We start from the raw sequence: 19,281 nt of genomic DNA, 5'->3' as shown, positions 1-19,281 counted from the left end.
AAATTTGGCTGATCATCCCCACTAAGAATGGGATAACGTCATCTCCAAAATTTCCAATGTTCTTTTTTTATTTTTTATTTTTAATTTTACTTATAGGAAATGCCTGCACTTGTGGTGTTTGAATCCAGGCTTTTGGAAAAAAATTAAAATTGTATAAGAATATTTTACAAGTTAATTAATTAGTAAACGTTCTTTCTTTAACAGAAAATCAAATTAAAAAAAATATGAACACTGATGATTTTTGGAAATTTTTATAAATATATGTAGATGATAATATTTGGAACATGGTACTTCAATATTAAATAATAAAGGAAAGTAAGAATAATAATAATGCATATCATTACTTGGTCTTAGTACCCGTAATGATAGAAGTCTTGCCTGAATGCCGGTCATTTCCGGGTCAGTGGTGGGTCTTATAAGAAATTTTGATTTGTATCCTGTCTTCTGTGATTTAATATTTTTTTAAATTAATTTTACGTTGTCGTTAAGATTGTTATTTTAGAATCTGGTTCATATTTTTCTTTAAAAAAAATAAAATTCGCAAAATTAATTTTTATAAATTTTCGAAAAAGTTGAATATAACTATTTTATTGTACTTCAGAAGCGGATAAAGTTCTGTCGAAATAACCTCGACTAATTTTTGTAGTACTTACTGTAATTCGGTGTTAACCATGTATCAAAGAAGTTTGAATTTTTAATATGCTTTTATTACTACGCAGTGCAAAGTGCAAGGTGTTTATAGATATAGTACATAGTTAAGTATATTTGTTGGTCGGAATCCAAGACACCATTTCTTCGGAAATTTACATTCTCGAATCAGGAACTAGGGCTTTTCATAAAGAAATATTGGTAACAATTCTATTTTTTCATACTCACTGGGGTAGGACCACAGAAAATAATTAAAGATGCCACAGTGACACTGTACATTATTAATTTGTAGATTTTCTTAGCCATTTTTTTATCAAGTTAGTTGTCCACTTAAGAAACTAAATAAATTTTCTAACGAATAATCCACTCCTTTATATACGGAACAAGTAGTACAAAAAATCATAGTCGTATACTACGTCGTTTATTCATTATCTTTGCTCGTTATGTTAATAACTGTTGTGTAGGTACTGTGGTAAAAGCGCGTGTAAGGAGGCCAATTTCTTTAGAACAGCGCGTGGCAGAAATAAAAAGCCAGGACAACAAGAAATAGGAAAATCATTTCTTATTTCTCGTTTATAACTTCATGTTATGTGCTTAAAATTTTAATTTACTTTTTTTTATTGCATATAGGTACTCGCATTTTATTTTTAATTGATTGCATTGTGTTTGGGTTTTAAGTGTACTAGTATCCCTTTTATTCACCCTTACCACAAATAACCACTTCATTATTGCAATAGTATAAACATGTTGTTTACTTTTTGTCACTTTTTGGTGACCAAGGCCATAAGTTGGCATTGGATAAGCAAGACGCTTTTTTAACACTCTGATAAGGGCCGGTTTTTAGAAAGGGGAATTAAATATTTAATCCTCGATTAATTTAACAGTATATTAAAATGTGGAATGGCAGCTTGGGATTGGTTAAAACATGCACGTCGCCTAGCAACGGACCTCAATTAAAAGTTAACAGCGAATTAACTTTAATTTCGGTTTCTATAAACCAGGTCCTACTCGCGTGTTGGACGACAATACTTAAGCAATAAGGGCTCTGGCTTATTCTTATGGGAAATTAACGTGGGAAATTATCAAATTCACCTCTAAGATTCAGAATAAATTAAAAATTCACTACATCACGACCGGGATATATTACGCTAATGGTAACCTGTTATTATATATAATGTGCATTATGCGAAATTTGGACGGTTAAGGGTGCCGTCTGGAAGCAAAATATCGGCCTAGTCAAAGTGAGAATAAAACTACCCGGGAGATGCTGCCTCCTGTTAGTGAGTTGCTAAAATATGAATAAATGCAGCACCGATCCGTAGAATTCTACTTTTTACTGTACGGAAATAAGTTTTGGTACACAAGCCCGCAGTGCCTGTCTAGCCATAATAATTGCAAACAAAACCCGGGTATAAAAAAAATACCTGAATTTACCCTTGACCGTTCAAAACCGGAAAGATGTGAAACTCACTGATTCATTTTCCTATTTTGGCTACAGTTAATTCTTCCCAGTTAATTATCTATTTTGATTCCGTACTTAAATTGTTTTCAGTAAATACTTATATTTATTATATGTAAATAATTAAAGTACCTCTTTCTGTCGTGGGATTATCTGTAGATATGTGATTTATTCCTATCAAGGGAGTGTTTTTTGTCTGAATTACAGGAACATCATGTAAAGCAAAAATTGGTCGCGCTAAGGTACTATTTACGAAGGGGAGGGATTTTCCACATTTGTAGGGTAAACTTGAAATAAAAGGATTAGGATTAGGATTCAGGAATAAGTAAATGTTTTTATTATTTCCTACTATCTGCACTGGTCGGACATGCCCATTCATTACAAATGCAATATTTTTGGTGGAAAATTTGTCTTAAACTTTCGCAAATAAATAATATTTAGGAGTTTGGTTTGTTATTTACTTTATCGTTTGCAACAAAAGCAATAGTAATAAAAATAAAAATATATTTACCAAGTAAATAACAATAAAATGTTAAAATTATTAGTGGCAATCGTTTGAACATGTTTTGTGTTGTTTTTTTTTTTAATATCGCGGCACAGATGAACGTTAGTAAAATAATAACGTGTCCGTGAAGCCATTAGGCACATAGCAAAATTTTTTACTTTTTTTCAACGCAAATGTTAATTATTTTGGCGGCTAATCGCATGGCAGAAGGCAGTTTATTTCAAAATGTGACTTTGCTTAAACTGCTTGTTAGTATATCGTTTTGTAAAGATTTAAATAATTAATTATAAATTTTTAATAGAAGCAGCTGCTATTTTTTATGCATATTAACTTTGACTTGCACTTTTAATTACGTATATCATATGCTTGCGCATCGTAAACCTCATTTTTTTGTATAGGGTATAAATATTTTTTGTTCACTACATATTTGTCATACTCTTTCGGAAACATTCAATTGCAAATTTTAGGCTTGAACAACATCTTGAACGTAATTTTAAATTCGGAAAACAATTGTTACTCAATGGAGTCGAAAGCATGTACAAGGGATAATTTCAGTCCACAGACCCAGTCCCACTTCCGGTGACAAACAAAAGTTGTTAAATTTATTGGAGGTGGTTGTTTAGATCTGGTTGGTAGAAATGATAGAATCCTATGAATGTAATTGTTTGAAATGCACGTAAAGTACCTTAACCTGTTTAAATTTTGTTGGTTGTCTGTATCCCCTGGACTGAAGTTTGTTAATTCGAAATATATATTTTTTAAAGCGATATATCCCGTATTTGTAAAATGCAACTCCGGAAACCACGACGATGTTTTCAATGTATTTAGTATAGGACGAAACCGAACCAGACGCGAACCTTAAGGAAACAATTCCGCGCGGATTTGTATAGGAGTATATTGTTGTATAACAGTTAAATCAAATAAACATAGAATTCTTTGAAATTACCTCATCAAATTGTTGGTGGGGATGATTAGCACAATTTTGGTTAACGTTTAACCATCTACATGATATTTTTAATCCACATGCAAAATTTGACAACAATCGTTCCAACAATTTCGGAAATCACGTGTCTAATAAAAATGGATACAGACACCAGACCGACAGACAAACAGACGGAAACGGGAGACTAATTTTCGTAATGTTTGGGTCATAAAACGTCGAGAAAATGAAAAAGTGGCCATTCGTCCGACCATGATATTCAAATCATCTTATTTATTCGCTGTATATAGTACACCGTCACATTACACTCGGTGACATTACTACATTGTTACATTAACGGTGGTTGTCCGATGAAATTATGTCAAATAGGGTACCAGAGATATGTCTTTTACATATCTCTGACGAGTACATAATCAGATCAGACATTCAGCCGGCATAACAGATTCCTGCACCTCCCGCTGCATGCGCCACCACTGTCAGTTTTAAGGGACTAGCGAAACAACGAAGACGACGGTTGTAACAAAATAATTTTCGGCATTTTAAATTTTAATGACGGAAGCCAAAAATGTTGCGACTTGATATTATGATTCCTAATTAACAATAAATGTGGCAAATTAGCCTCCAGTGAAAGACAGTTTCACTTAAACTTAGCTTCAGAAGAAACGATATTTTTTGTATATGTAATTTAGTTAGTTTATTCCGTTTAAACTGACCTACAATAATCGTCATATTGGATAAAATAATTCACTTTTAGTCGTTCAGTGATTACTGAGTGAGGCAGCGCGAGTACATTCCTAGCTTGACGGGCCCCCAGGACATGTCACAATGCTGCCGATGGGGTTTTAGGAAGCCCAGCTGCTAGAAGTCTTCATGTCGGGCTTTTTGGATATGGCCTGAGTGTAGTTCGAGATGGCTCGTTTGACGGGGTCGCGCACTATGACGAATGAATGAATCAATTTGTGCATTTATTCCGTTTAATTTTTCCTACAATAATCATCACACTCGATAAAATAATTCAGTTTGAGTTGTTCGTTGATTTCTGAGAATAATTTCTAATTTCACTTTGAGATTTGGATTTTGCATGATTAATCCAAAGACGCGATCGCCGAACTTCGACAGTGCGACGGAACATTACGCCACAAATCGGATCGGGCGCGCATTTCAAAATACGATATTTAAAACCTCTTTACAGTAAATGAGCGCGATGCAACGATTTAAAAAAAATACTGGCCGATAGCTCTCTTCGACCTCCATAAAGGCATCACTCAATAATAGCTTTAAAGTGATCTGGGGAGATTTTATAAAATAAAAACTAATTTGCCATGTTAATTCCTTATGTCCAGACTTGGATGCGGCACCCTGTATATGTATGTAATGTTGGAGTAAATATATATAAAGAAGCGTGTTAGGCGTATGTTACAAATGAGTCTTTCCTTGACAAAATTTTGTGATGTATATCAACTGCGGTAGGTGCAGTGTGATACTAATAATGACAGTATTGTGGTTCAAAATTTTCGGGAAAATGGAGTTAAAATACGTTATTGTTTCATTCATTTTTTCTTTAGCCAGCCTGTATGAATAAGCAGTTCTAAAATATATGAACGTAATGATAAATTGCAAGAATAGACTCATCGTATTTTACACATTTTAGGCAGGATTTCTTTGCCAAAATTTTGAAGATGATTATCTGCAGAACTAATGAAGAAATTGTAATTAAAATAAGTTGTTATATTTAAAGAAAGGGCAATTAACGTGCATTTTTTATAGAAATAATGGTTCACCGTAAAAGTGCGTATTTAGTGCTTTTTTAATGTTTACTGGTTCTCGCCAAGCTCATTATGGTATTGTAAAAATTTATGTACTTATGGACATACTTAAAACAAAAACTCCCAAGATAGCAATGGACGGGTAAGTTGTTTTTGTCATCGTCTACCACGCGAATAGGTAGTTAGAAAAACAGCCTGCTTATCCAATGCCAACTTAAGACCTTGCCCATCAGACAACGATCAAATAGGCAACATATTTACAATACTGAAATAATAAATTGGCTATTTGTGGTAAGGGTGGTTAAAAGGGAGACTGTCATACCTAAGACCCAAACTCAATGCAAACAATAAGAAATAAAATAAATAATTTGAAATTAAAATGTTAAGCACATAAGGAACAAGAAATAAGAAATCATTTTTCGATAAACTGGATTTTAATTTCTTATGTGTACCTATGTGTTGTCACACGCAGGGGCGGACAGGCACCTTAAAAGTGGTCCACGCAAAAGATTTAACCGGCCCTGTAGGCGACCCTCACTTACTACTTATAGCAAATGTTTTCTGCGATATTTTGTAAAATCAACAATTTGACATATCTATTTATTAATAAGTTTAAAATAACTAATTTTATTTAGGAAATACGCTCAGGAACTAAAAAGTTGAAGCAGTTTTATTATTTATATACTTTATATTATAGAGATTATTTAATAGTTTGGCCATAACGGCATTTTGGCCCGACATAGTATCTATTAAGAGTACAATATTACTCATAGAAACTAGTTACAGTCACAGATTTTGGAAATATTTGCAGTTTTGTTTTTTTTTTGAGAATGCCAGATATTTTACAATTTGATGTTTGTTTGGCATTCGTGATTACTAATTTTGTGTGTAACCATTTTAACTGTGAAATTCTCTACCTAATATAAACTAAAAAAAAATTAAATATTGCACACATTTTTTGTCGCCTGATATATTTATAAGCGAACATCATAAGTTTAAATAAATGATAAGAAATACAGAAGTACGTACTCATCAGTACATAAAAAAAACCGACACTCATAATGAAACTTACATTTACTTTAATCTTAATATAAATAGATAAATATTCAAAACAGTTAACAAAATAGTTGATAAGGATAAGCGTACCTAAAATTAATTGCGATCCTGATCAGTCATAGATAAGTTCAAGATTTGGAAATTCCACTACAAAGTAAACAAAACACTTAAAATTGAACTAGTTTAAACAAATTGTAAGATGATATTAGTGTTTATTATTTCCGAACTACGTTATATCCATAGAGTATCAATAATATTAATTCTTTTATCAGCAGCGACCCTACATGTTGAAACCGTTATCTAATCTTAAAGACAAGATAACTCTTCGAGCTTTACTAAAAAACCGCCAGAACAATAAAAATCTATATTAACTATCGAGAAAAATTGTGTTCAGTTACAGCTATTTTGTTTTTCAAAAAAGTAAGTGTTGTATATATTTCTTAAGTAATTCAAATTTTCATGTACGTTTATCTTCCCCCCATTCAGAAATGAAATCCAGTAAGCCTCCTATGGTTCGAGCTCCAAGTTTTCGTAATTTGGAATTTTTGGAAAGTAGAATTGAGCGAGAACTTGCTTCTAAATTCTTCTCGGAAAAGGAGTACGATAAGGAGGACATGCTAACGGCTGCAAAGTATTTACTTGAAAACCATGGCTTCTACTTCGATCAATTCAAAATTTTTATTAACGAAGTAGATTTCGTCAACAACTTTCAACTTCCAGATAAAAAGGTAATTTTTTGTGTTTATGCAAAACGTCCACACATTTGGGTCCTCTTTTGCTGCATTGTGGAGCAGAGAAATAAACTCAGCGTTGTGTTCAAAGATCCTTCTGGTGATAGTATACCTGCTGAGATTGAAAATAAACTGAAAGAGGTTTGCCCTAGCGTTAAAATATTCGTTGCTGACGGTAAAGATTTATTCGATAAAAAAAATTGTTATTATGGCCCTCTTTGTTTGCGAAATTTGGATGCTCTACTTGGTATTGTAAAACACACTCCTAAATCGTCTGATATTGAGAAGACTTTCAAGAATTTTCCTTTTATGAACTCGGCTAAATTAAAAAAGGACAAGAAGGATTACATTCAGAAAAACATGAAAGCATTGGCAAAAAATTTACAGTTTAAAAAAGCTTTGAAAGAGTTCTTTGACAAGTTACCGGTTCGTCTAATTCCTGAATTTGATAAATATCAGCAAGAAATAGAAGAGGAACTGCAAAAAGTTGAAGATGACGGTCAAGAAAACAGAATCAGTAACATCAGAAAGAAGTATCTAGGTGATGACGTAATTAGGAAAATAAATGAATCTTATGAAGAATATCAGAATGATAAAGTTCCGAATGTTGTTCAGATGTTTCCTGCCGAAATGACTCAGCTATATGAAGTTTTTGAAATTCTCAGCACGTGTAAAACCAACAAATCCTTTTCCGTTATTTTACAAAAGATATGTCGTATTATTGGAATAAGTTATGATCAACTTACTTATTGCTACCAAATGAAAATTGAAAATCCGGAAGAAAAAAAACCTTTTGCATTCCAAGCCACTGAAATCCATGTCATTGCAAAGCATATAAACAAACGTTCTAATAACATAAAACACCAGTCATCACAACATCTACCACTGGAAGAATATCTTTCACAAATTACAGTGGGAACAAATGACGAACTACTAACAAATTTAAAAGAAAAGTTTCTACAACTGGAAGAAAATTTTCGGAAGGTTGAATGTGAATACAAGAAATGGCATTCCAGTACTATCTATGAAATCAATAACTGGGCTCGGAAAACGAAAGGTAGTTTGGGTACCACTGACGAAGATATTTGCCAGTCGATTGCAGTAATGGACAGAACATACAATTTGCTAGAAGGTAATCGTCTTCGCCCGACTCAAATTTTATCAGTTTTGGTTTTTCTCAAAGGCCAAAATAATCAAGGTCAGTTATGCCAGATTCAGACTGGTGAAGGAAAAACCGTTATTGTGTCGCTATTAGCAGCAATTAAAGCACTCCAAGGAGTTTCTGTTGATGTAATCACTAGTAGCCCTGTTTTGGCAGACGAAGCTGTCGAAAAATCTAAGATGTTTTTCTCGGTTTTTAATCTCACAGTTGGTACCAATAATCTGGGAAGTTCTTCAATTTGCTACTCTGCTGATATTCTTTACGGAACCATAAGCAACTTTCAGTTTGATTATTTGAGAGATACTTTTGAAGGAATGGATATCAGGAAAGGACGAAAATTCGAGCAAGTGATTCTGGATGAAGTTGATAGTATGTTGGTAGATAATGGAGGCCATATTGCCAAATTGGCAACACCTTACCCAGGAATGGAAAGTTTGAAGTACATCTACATCAAAATCTGGCAGGAATTGCATAAAGCTGAACAAATGTTTATCGAAGAAGTTCGTTCAAATGTAAATAACTTGTTGTCTCGTTCCGGTTCCCAAAGTGAAGATGTTCTTCAAAATATGCTTAAATCGGAGCAAGATTTTATCAAAAATAAAATCAAAGAATCGAAACCAACAGATATACCGTTGATACCACCACATTTGGAGGATTATGCCAACAATAAATTAGAAACGTGGATAGACAACGCGTTGTATGCTAAATATAACTGCAACCAATACCAGCAATATCGCATCATTGAAGGTGAAGCAGCTGAAGAAGATGAAGAGAAAGAAGATATTATTACTCCCGTCGACTACCAAAATACCGGAGTGACCATGAAGAATACCATCTGGTCGAATGGTCTCCATCAGTTCATTCAGCTAAAACACCATCTTCAGGTAACAACTGAAACTTTGACGAGTAGCTTTATATCAAACATCAGCTACATCAAAAAATATGAAGACAAAAACATCTATGGGATGACAGGCACGTTAGGTTCTAAAGCCGAGCAAGAACTGCTTTCCAAAATATATAACGTTGACTACGCCAGAATTCCAACGTATAAGAAAAAGATCTTTGAAGAGATCCCCCTGGAAGTTGCTAATGAAGATTATTGGCACAAAAAAGTCGTTTCAGAAGTGATGAGAACAATTAAACAAGGCAGATCAGTACTTTTGATATGCGAAACAGAAAAGGATGTGCTCCTTCTGAAAAAAGAACTGGAACAATTTAAAAAATCGATTAGAATAAGAGTTTATGCAAACGAAGACAACTCTGAGGAAACAAGTGAAGCAGTAAAAGTTGGTGATGTTATTCTTGCTACTAATATCGCAGGACGTGGTACCAACTTCAAAACAGAGGCTTCTCTAGAAGAAAAAGGAGGTTTACACGTTTGTGTCTGTTTTCTTCCTTGTAATTTGAGAGTTGAGGAACAAGCTTTTGGGAGAACTTCACGACAAGGAAATAAAGGAAGTGCGCAACTTATTGTACGCAGAAGCGAAATCGAAGTGCTTGAACTTGAAAACCCGTTTCCTTCTGAAATCAAGGAAAAGCGTGATGTTTTGGAATGTCAAAGGCTAGAGCATGTGAAAAATGTGCTAGTAGCCGAGCTGAATTTTAAAGATGAACTTTTCAACATGTTTTCGGGATTTTACAAGAAGATGAAGCAACAAAAAAATAAGAAGGAAGATGCTTTCTTATTACAAGATTTAAAAGAATTTTGGGCATTCTGGTTAGAGAGCAAAAGTTTTGACGTAGATGAAATATCAAGAACTAATCCTCAAGCTGAGTTTGATAAGTTTAAGCAGGATGCTAAAAGTATCATCGACGGGAAGATCAGTCGTAATCCATATTATTTGATCGCTTTGGCTCAACATTATTTGGAGAAATGCGATCCGACTAAAGCTTCAATAGAACTACAAAATGCTATAGAATTGTATGGAAAAGGAAAGTCACAATCGCTAATAGGTGCTCATTTAAAACTTTTCCAAACTGCAATTGAAGGGGGTGGCGTGATCAAAGCTAAACTTAAACAAGCCGTTAGTGATTGTATGTATATTCGTCTCCAAAGAGATGAAGAGTACAAGAGGAAAGCTCTTCAGCATCTACAGGATGCTAAAGATTCTATTAAGCAAGAAATTGATTACTTAGTCACTCAAGTGAAGGATCCGCACTTTCAAAGAATTCTGGCTAAATCAGGGAAAAATTTCTTCTTTCAACATCTTCGTTCGCGTTTCACTTGTTTGGAAATGTACAAGAACAACATTGACACAATAATAGACTGTATTACTACGTCGAAGAATGAAGTAGCCATATCAGGAAAAATATCAACTAATTCTGGAAAATTCAGCGACATGAAAAACACGAGGCATGAAATGAAAGATATCATGACCAATGAGATCAAGGAGTTCCAAGCTGCCGGTATGTCTTGTTTACTTTTTGTCAAAGAACTTCAAGATGTCCCAAATGATGTTATCAATGCCGTAAGAACACAAATTTTAGCAGGAGTTGCTTGTCTAACATCGGGACTGGCATTTCCCGTTGCTTTTCCGATATCATCGTCTGTAGCAAAAACGTTGATCTCTGCAGGAATCACAGACTTATTGGCATACAGTTTTTCTCAAAAAGATTTTAGTCGATGGGAATTTCTTAAGGCAAAGATGTTTTCTCTTTGCAAAAGTTTATTATCTCTTGGTTTAACCACTGCTTTAACAATTGACGCAATTGCCGATCACATTATTAACGCCTTTCAAGAATTATCTGACTGCTTGTCAGAGATGGATGGCATATGTGATATTTTGGCCGCTGGAGTTGATAAAATAATTGATAACATTGATAACATTCAAATGGCCGCTGAACTGGCTCAACAGAAACAAACAAATCAAGTTGAGTTACTTGTTAATTTTTCGAAAGATTTGGCTTGGGGGACTGCTGTTTCTTTGCAGAAGAATCCAATTGTGTATCGACATGCCATGGCTATTGTAGAAGATGGAGTTAGAAAAAATATTATCAATATAGTTGCAGAGGAACTAAAAAAATTATTCGATGGAGAAGCTGCTTTGAAAGAAAATCTCCATACTACTGACGAAGGAGAAATAAACGCGGTTGTTGAAAACTTCACAAAGTTGAGCGAATCTAAAGCTACTCTGAAAATGTTGACTGCTAAATTACCAACGTTCTTTGAAGGTACACCAATTATCCATTTGTTATCTACCAGTGTGATTAGTATCGTACATTTGTCAGAATTTGTAAGATATTGTACCAAGTTGGTAGCACATCTGAAGGAAAATGTAAAAGGTGGTAAAGCTGATAACGATGTTGATAAGATTATCGAATTTGTCGGTGCTAAGGTAGCGACAAAAATGTTTGTTTCTTTGGAGAAGATGATGGGTAATCTTAAAGATATTTTCAATAATATGGATATGATTTTGAATCTAAAAGAAGAAAATGTTTTAAATGAAGACAACGATATGTTAGTTGAAAACAATGGTGAAGATATGATTGACGAAACGGTTGATAGGGTTATCATGGTCGTGGAGAAGGAAAATGTAAAAAAATCTAAAGAAAGTGTGAAGATTTCAAACAACAAAACTTCAGTTACAAATTCTAGTGAAAAAAATGAGCAGTTAGAAGAAGTTGAAGAAGACACGGCCAAGGAGATTCATGCAGACAACAATGATAATCACATCAATAGTAGAGAAGAAGATACTGAAATCAATCAAGACGTTGAAGACATGGCAATATCCGATATAATGCAAGGAAACCATCAACATATCACAATTTCTGAAAATATTTTTAGTGAAAATGAAGAACAACAAGAACAGACTCAGAATGACGAATGTGTAGAACAACGTCAGGTACAACTTGGCGAATTTGAGCAAAATTGTGACACGGAAGACGCTCAAAGATGTTATGAAGAGGAGGAAAACGATTGTTTAGAGAAAGAGGAAATACTAGAGCTCCAGGAAGAAAGCAGTGATAATTTCAGAAACGAAACACATGACGACAATATTGATGAGGAGGAAGGTCAAAATGAAACGGATGAAAGTGAATGTAATGATATGCAAGAATCAAAAGAAGAAAACAACGATGAAGAAGCAGATGATATTGATAAAGAAGCGGAAGATGAAGTTGACAACGAAGGTAATAATAATAACGATGAAACTGGGAATGATCACCATTATGCAGAGACTGAACTAGTAAAAACTGATAATATTTTCGATGATTGCCTGAAAAATCTTCTTCAATACGCAAATGGATTTGATGTCCAAAAAAACATTGTAAATGTTTTGAAAAATGTTGCAAAATACAATCTCGTACTTACGGTTATGGAAGACTTAAAAGCATCGTTTGAACTTTTTCCTGCTTTAAAGGAAAAACTTCATACTAGCAGCAACGATGCTATTAAAGACGCTGTTGATAAATTTACCCAATTACCAACATCGAAACAACTTGTTCAGAAGTTAAATTTCAACCTTGGGCTTTTTCTTGATAATCCAGTAACGTTTGAATTAGTCACTTCATCTATTTCAACAATTGTTAATTTATCAGAATGTTGGAGATTTCGCAGAGATCTGATTGTATATCTCAATGGATTAAATTTAACTGGAAATGAAGAAAATGATATTGATGTTGTTACGAAATGTATCGCTGAAATGGTAGTGACAAAAATGTTTACAATTTTAGAAGATGTTGTAGAAGATGCGTGGGATATTAAGAAGGGGGTGCATCACATTTTAAAAACGAGGACTGACCATGAAGATAAAAAGTCGACTTTGAATAGTGAAGAAAACAAATTATTAAATGAAAAGAAAGAAGGTGTGCTGAAAGATTTCGAACCAGATGCAAATGCAAAGGACATTATTTTAAACAATCTAGAAATTATCCAGCTTTTCCAAGACCAAATTAAAGACGCTATGGTAAACAAAGTGATAAACGAATTGAAAACACTTTCTGAGAAAAGTCAACTTTTGAAAGAAAAATTACGAACCACCAAAATTGAAGATATTGTTTCAGAAGTGGATAGGTTTTTTCAGCTAAACGAAACCACAACAGTAATAAAAAATTTAAGTTCAAACATTTTATACTTCATCAAAAATACACCATTTATTGAGTTGATAACCTCTGGGATTTCCACAACAGTTGGTATATCAGAATGTTTGCGGATTTGTAAGGACCTGACAAATAATCTTGAAGAAAATCTGCATGGTGGAATTGCTAACAACTCTCTTGATGAAGTTATTAAAGAAATTGAAGGCAGAATATCTGTAAGAATGTTAGGTGTTTTAACAGAAATAATTGATAATACTAAAAATGTGGTAGTCAACGTTGAAAAGTTATATGAAGATGGTATTTTAAATCAAAATAAATCTTTCATCACGTACATCAAAGAAGAAGCTTTGGAAACTGTTTACGATCCTGTTGTTCAAGACAAAGTTTTCAACTATCTCAAAGAAAGAGTGAAAAATTTAATCAATCAGAGGATAATTGAAGAATTGAAGACATCATCTGACTCAGTTTTCAAAGAAAAACTTCGCACAGCTAATCACAAAGATATCTACTCAACTGTCAACAAATTTACCGAATTAAGTGAAACTAAAGCTCTGATCAAAGAAATAAGTTCAGAGATAATCAAAAATACACCAACTGTTCGTTTACTAATGACTGGTATTTCTACAACAATTAATTTGTTAGAATGTGTACGATTGTGTCGCGAGATGATATCGTTTATGAAAGAAAATATTCCCTCTGGAAACTCCGATAATAACATTTGTGAAATTATTGAAAACATTGGAACAAATATTACGACAAAATTCCTTACTTTGTTTGAAGAAATAGTTCATGATAGTTCAGAATTAGCAAGTAACATCAAAGAAATTTATGATGATGAACAAAAAAGTGAAGACTTTAAAAAAATTGACTCAGTTTTTGATTCCATTTTGGAAACTGCTTTAAAAGCTACACATGATACTACAATTCAAGAGAGAGTCATTGGGTATTTCAGAGATAAATTTCAACAGTTTGTAAGACATAAAATCGCAGAAGAAATTAAGAAATCATCCGAAAGCAATCTGGTTTTAAAGGAATTATTATGTACAAACAAAAAAGAAGATATCAAAGCAGTTATTGACAGTCTCACACAACTGACTGAATTTAAAGTTATGGTTAAAACGTTGAATATGGAGTTGTCAGCCGCCATTCAGAACACATCAGCTACTGAATTACTTTCTTCTGGATTGTCTGCATTAATTAACATGTCAGAATGTGTTAGAATTTGCAGAGAACTCATATTAAAACTTGAAGAAAGCCTTTCTAATGGAGTTGTCAGTAATAATTTTGAGTTAGTTGTAGAAGAAATAGGAATACTTGTGACCTATAAAATTACTTGTTTATTAGAAGAAGTTTTAGACGAAGTGCAATGTATTGTCCCTAATATTAAAAACGTATATGAAGGGGCAGCCTTTGAAAATACAGAAATATTTCTAACATCGTTAAAAGAAAAAGGTTTAGAAATCGTAACTAATAGTTCACTGCAGGACAAAGCTATTAATTATTTGAAAAGTAAATTGAAGAACATAGTTAATACAAAGGTAGTTAAAGAACTAAAAAAGTCATCTGAAAAATCCCAAGCATTAGAGAAGAAATTTCGTACATCCAAAATAGAAGATATTTGTTTGGTGGTTAATAAATTTATAGTATTGCCTGAAACCAAAGATATACTGAAGACCGTGAGCTCGGACGTCGTCAAGAATATACCATTTAACAAACTGTTAACAACCAGTATATCACTATCAATTAATTTGTCAGAATGTGTGAGGTTTTGTCAAGAATTAATTTTATATATTAATGAAAATATCGAAGAAGGAAACTGTAACAATGACATCGACCAAGTTATTCAGGAAATTGGGCTGAAGGTAACAACCAGAATATTTGCATTGGTTGAGGACGTCATCAAAGATACAGAAGATTTTGCTAGTAGTGTTCACGGGATGCTGAATGGAGAGTTGAAGGCAATTGATTCAACTAGGACTTCTGAATTAGACGGTGCTTCAGAAACTCCTGTGAATTCTGCCATTCAAGAAAAATGTATTCGTTATCTTAAAGATCAGTTTGAAAATTTCTTAAGCAAGAAGATTACAGAAGAAATGAAGACGACTTTCGAAGTGAATGCTACCCTAAAAGAAAACTTACGTACTATGGAAAAAGCTGAAATTAAATTAGTCCTTGAAAAATTCTCCCAGATGGCCCAGTTCAAGGCTATCATGAAAAGTTTAAATACAGACTTAATGTCTATCGTCGAGCAGACACCATCTGTAGAATTATTAACCTTTGGCATTAGTACCCTAAGTAATATGTCAGAATGCTTAAGGTTGATCAAAGAGTTAATACTAACGCTGGAATTAAATGTTCATGGTGGAAATGCTGACAACAGAATTGATGACGTTGTAGAAGAAGTTAGTTTAACAATTTCAAGAAAAGTTTCGATATTGTTGGAAGAAATTTTTGTTGACACTAAACACATTGTTGACAAATATGGAAACCAGTATCAAGAAAACCCATTGTTATCAGGAAGAGATGAAGGGTCTTTAAACGAATATCAATCATTTTATCAATCCATTAAAGGAAAAGTCTTAGAAGCAGCTAATAATTCGGTTTTGCAAAAAAAGATAATTAGTTATTTGAAAGATAAGCTAGAAAACATAATCAAAAGTAAAGTAATTGAAGAAGTGAAGAAATCATTAGAAGACGATCCAATTTTTGAAGTAACACTGTGTAAATCTGATCAAGAAGGCATCCGACAAATCATTCACAATTTTTCAGAACTACCGGAGTCTAAAGCTGTTATTAAGAACATCAGTACTGAAGTATTACGGAACAAAAAGTCTGCTGAATTTTTAATAGCCGGTATCTCAGCATCAATTAACGTGTCAGAGTGTATAAGATTTTGTAAAAACGTGACTTTATATCTCAAGGAAAATATGATTATTGCCAACTGCAACAATGATATTGATGCAGTTATAGAAGAAATTGGAAAAGAAGTGACAGCAAAAGTTTTGAATATGTTGGAAGCCTTAACAGACGATACTTTTAATTTGGCGACTAATGTTGAACAATTATATGAACTGAAAAACGAACACTCACAACAAGATGTTACCATAATCAATTCTATCACAAAAATAGCTTCAGAAGCAGCTTCCAATCCAATTCTACAAAGCACGGTGTTCAATTACTTGAAGCACAAATTTCAATTATTTTTAAGTGGCAAAATTAAAGAAGAAATTAGGAGATGGTCTGCAACAAATCCAGGTTTTAAAAAGCAGTTGTCCAGCGCTAAACAAGACGACATCCACTCAGTAGTTGATAAGTTTATACAAATGACTGAAGTCAAAGCTACTATTAAAACGTTGAACACCGAATTATCAGATTTTATCGGAAAGACACCAGTCGTTGAAATTACGTCTTCTAGTATTTCCACATTAATGAATTTGTCAGAATGTACGAGGATTTGCCAGGACTTGATATCGAACCTTGAAAAAAACCTTCACCATGGAGACGCTGAAGGTGATTTTGATTTAATCGTAGAAGAAATTGGTACAAAAGTGACAGAAAAAATTTTCGTAATCTTAGACGAGGTTGTTATGGACGCACAAAATACAATAATTAATATTGAAAAACTGCACCAAAAAGAAGAAAAGCTAGACAACCAAGATAGAGTTGAGGAATACTTAACCAATACTATAATTCCAGAAGACGTTGCAAATTGGATAAAAAATAAACTTACAGCTTCTATCAACGATAAAATTTTCACTGAACTGAAAAAAGCATCTGAAAAAGATCCGGTGTTAAATAATAACCTTCGAGTTTACAACACAAGAAATATTATGGCGCTTGTTGATAATTTCAGTAAACTCTCTGAAACTGAGACTATGATTAGGACAATAAGCTCTGATATGGTTAAGAATATACAATTTGATTATTTGTTAACAGCTGGGACATCATTATCACTTGATATACCAGAATTCGTAAATATTTGTGAAGAGTTAATTTTAAACCTTAGAGACAACGTAGATGATGAAGAATTTAATAACGATATAGCTGAAGTTATCCGAGAAATTGGAATGAAATTAACAGCCAAAATGTGGGAAATCATCGAAACATTAATCAAAGATGCGACAGATCTGCCTAACAAAATTAGCGGAATTTTAGATGAAAAATCAAAACAAACTAATTTACTTTTTAACTCGATAATGAACGCGGCAACACAAGCTGCTCAGAATTCAGGTTTTCAAGAAAAAATTGCTAGTTACGTGAAGACTAAGCTTAAAAATTTCTTAACCAAGAAGATTGAGGAAGAACTGAAAAAATCTCTTGAAGTCAATATTGCTTTATATGAAAAACTACGCACAACTGAAAAAATAGAAACAAATTCAGTTGTCGAGAAATTTTTACAACTGAGTGAGTCTAAAGCCATCATTAAAATGCTTGGTTCGCAACTTTTATCTGTTCTTCCAAAAACAACAACTACAGAGTTCTTAAACTTTGGTATTTCCACGATCACCAACTTAACAGAATGCATAAGGTTGTCCAAACAAATAACAGCACATCTTGAAAAAAATCTTTGTGTCGGTAATGCCGATAATAACGTAGATGATGCCACGAAAGAAATTAGTTTGGCAATATCAAGCCAAGTTTTTATGTTATTAGAAGACGTTGTCATAGACACTAAAGACATGGTTGACAAATCTGAAAATATTTATGAAAAGGATAGGTTAATTATATCAGAAGAAAATGAGTTATCAACTCTTTGGCAATCGATAAGAGGAAGGGCCTTAGAAGCAGCTAGTAATCCCAATTTTCAGAAGAATATTATCAGTTATTTGAAAGATCAGCTGCAAAACATCATCAAAAACAAGGTTGTTGAAGAAGTGAAGAAATCTTTAAAAAACGAAGCAGTCTTTGAAGAGAAATTGCGTAAATCCAGCAGTGAAGATATCCGTCTGGTTATTAACAATTTTACTGAACTACCGGAATCTAAAGCTCTTATTAAAAGTATCAGTTCAGAAGTACTACGAAACAATAAATCTGCCGAAATATTAGTAGCCGGAGTCTCAGCTGCGATTAATTTGTCAGAGTGTGTAAGGTTTTGTCGAGGGGTGATATTGTATTTAAAGGAAAATGTGATTGTCGGAAGCTGTGACAACGATGTAGAAGTAGTCATAGAAGAAATTGGAAAACAAGTGTCAGCAAGATTTGTGAATCTGTTGGAAAGCTTAATCGACGACGCTCAAAATTTAGCAGCTAAAGTTGATGAAGAATCCGAGCAAAATAGTACTATGATGAATTCTATTATGAAAATAGCTTCAGATGCAGCCACTAATCCGATTTTACAAAACACAGTTATGAACCATTTGAAACAAAAACTTGAGTTGTTTTTAAATGACAAAATTCAAAAAGAGATCAAAAAATGCTCCGCAACAAATCCTGGTCTTAAAAACAAGTTGTGCAGTACTAAACAAGAAGATATCGATGCAGTTATTGATAGGTTTATACAGCTGGACGAATCTAAAGCTACCATTAAAGCGCTAAACGTAGAGTTATCAAATATTATGAAAAGGGTACCAGCTGTTGAATTTCTATCCTCTAGTATTTTCACTGTGATTAATTTGTCAGAATGTACGAGAATTTGCCAGGAATTGATATTGAACCTCGAGAAGAATCTTTTAGGTGGAGATGCTGAAAATGACTTTGAATTAATTGTACAAGGAATTGGTACAAAGGTGTCGCAAAAAATTTTCATAATCTTAGGAGAAATATTTGCGGATGTACAAGATGCAGTAGGTACTATTGGAATACTACATGAGAAAGGAATACTCCAGAAAACACTAGAAGGAGGAGAAACAAACAGTCAAGAGCAATCCCTTTTGATGTCAATAAAAATCAGAGCTGAAGAATATCTTACTAATACTCTCATTCTAGAAGAAGTTGCAAGTTTCATAAGAAATAAACTGAAACTTATAATCAACGATAA

At 33.3% G+C, this 19,281-nt stretch overlaps 1 long non-coding RNA gene across 1 annotated transcript; it reads right to left on the bottom strand.

Annotated features, from left to right (window-relative positions):
• Positions 1-685: 685 nt before the first annotated feature.
• LOC135142256 (uncharacterized) lies at positions 686-970 on the bottom strand. Its single transcript, XR_010282481.1, has 2 exons — positions 877-970; positions 686-829 (listed from the first exon to the last, which is right to left on the bottom strand). It is a non-coding gene; the product is annotated as an uncharacterized LOC135142256 (long non-coding RNA).
• Between the last annotated feature and the right edge of the window lie 18,311 nt (positions 971-19,281).

This window comes from Zophobas morio, unplaced genomic scaffold, assembly GCF_036711695.1.
Source record: "Zophobas morio isolate AGI-343-1 ecotype UQ-CSIRO unplaced genomic scaffold, CSIRO_AGI_Zmor_V1 ptg000046l, whole genome shotgun sequence".
Lineage (NCBI taxonomy): Eukaryota > Metazoa > Arthropoda > Insecta > Coleoptera > Tenebrionidae > Zophobas > Zophobas morio.
Note: the sequence above shows the minus strand (reverse complement) of the source record. Positions and strands in the feature narration are given on the sequence as shown.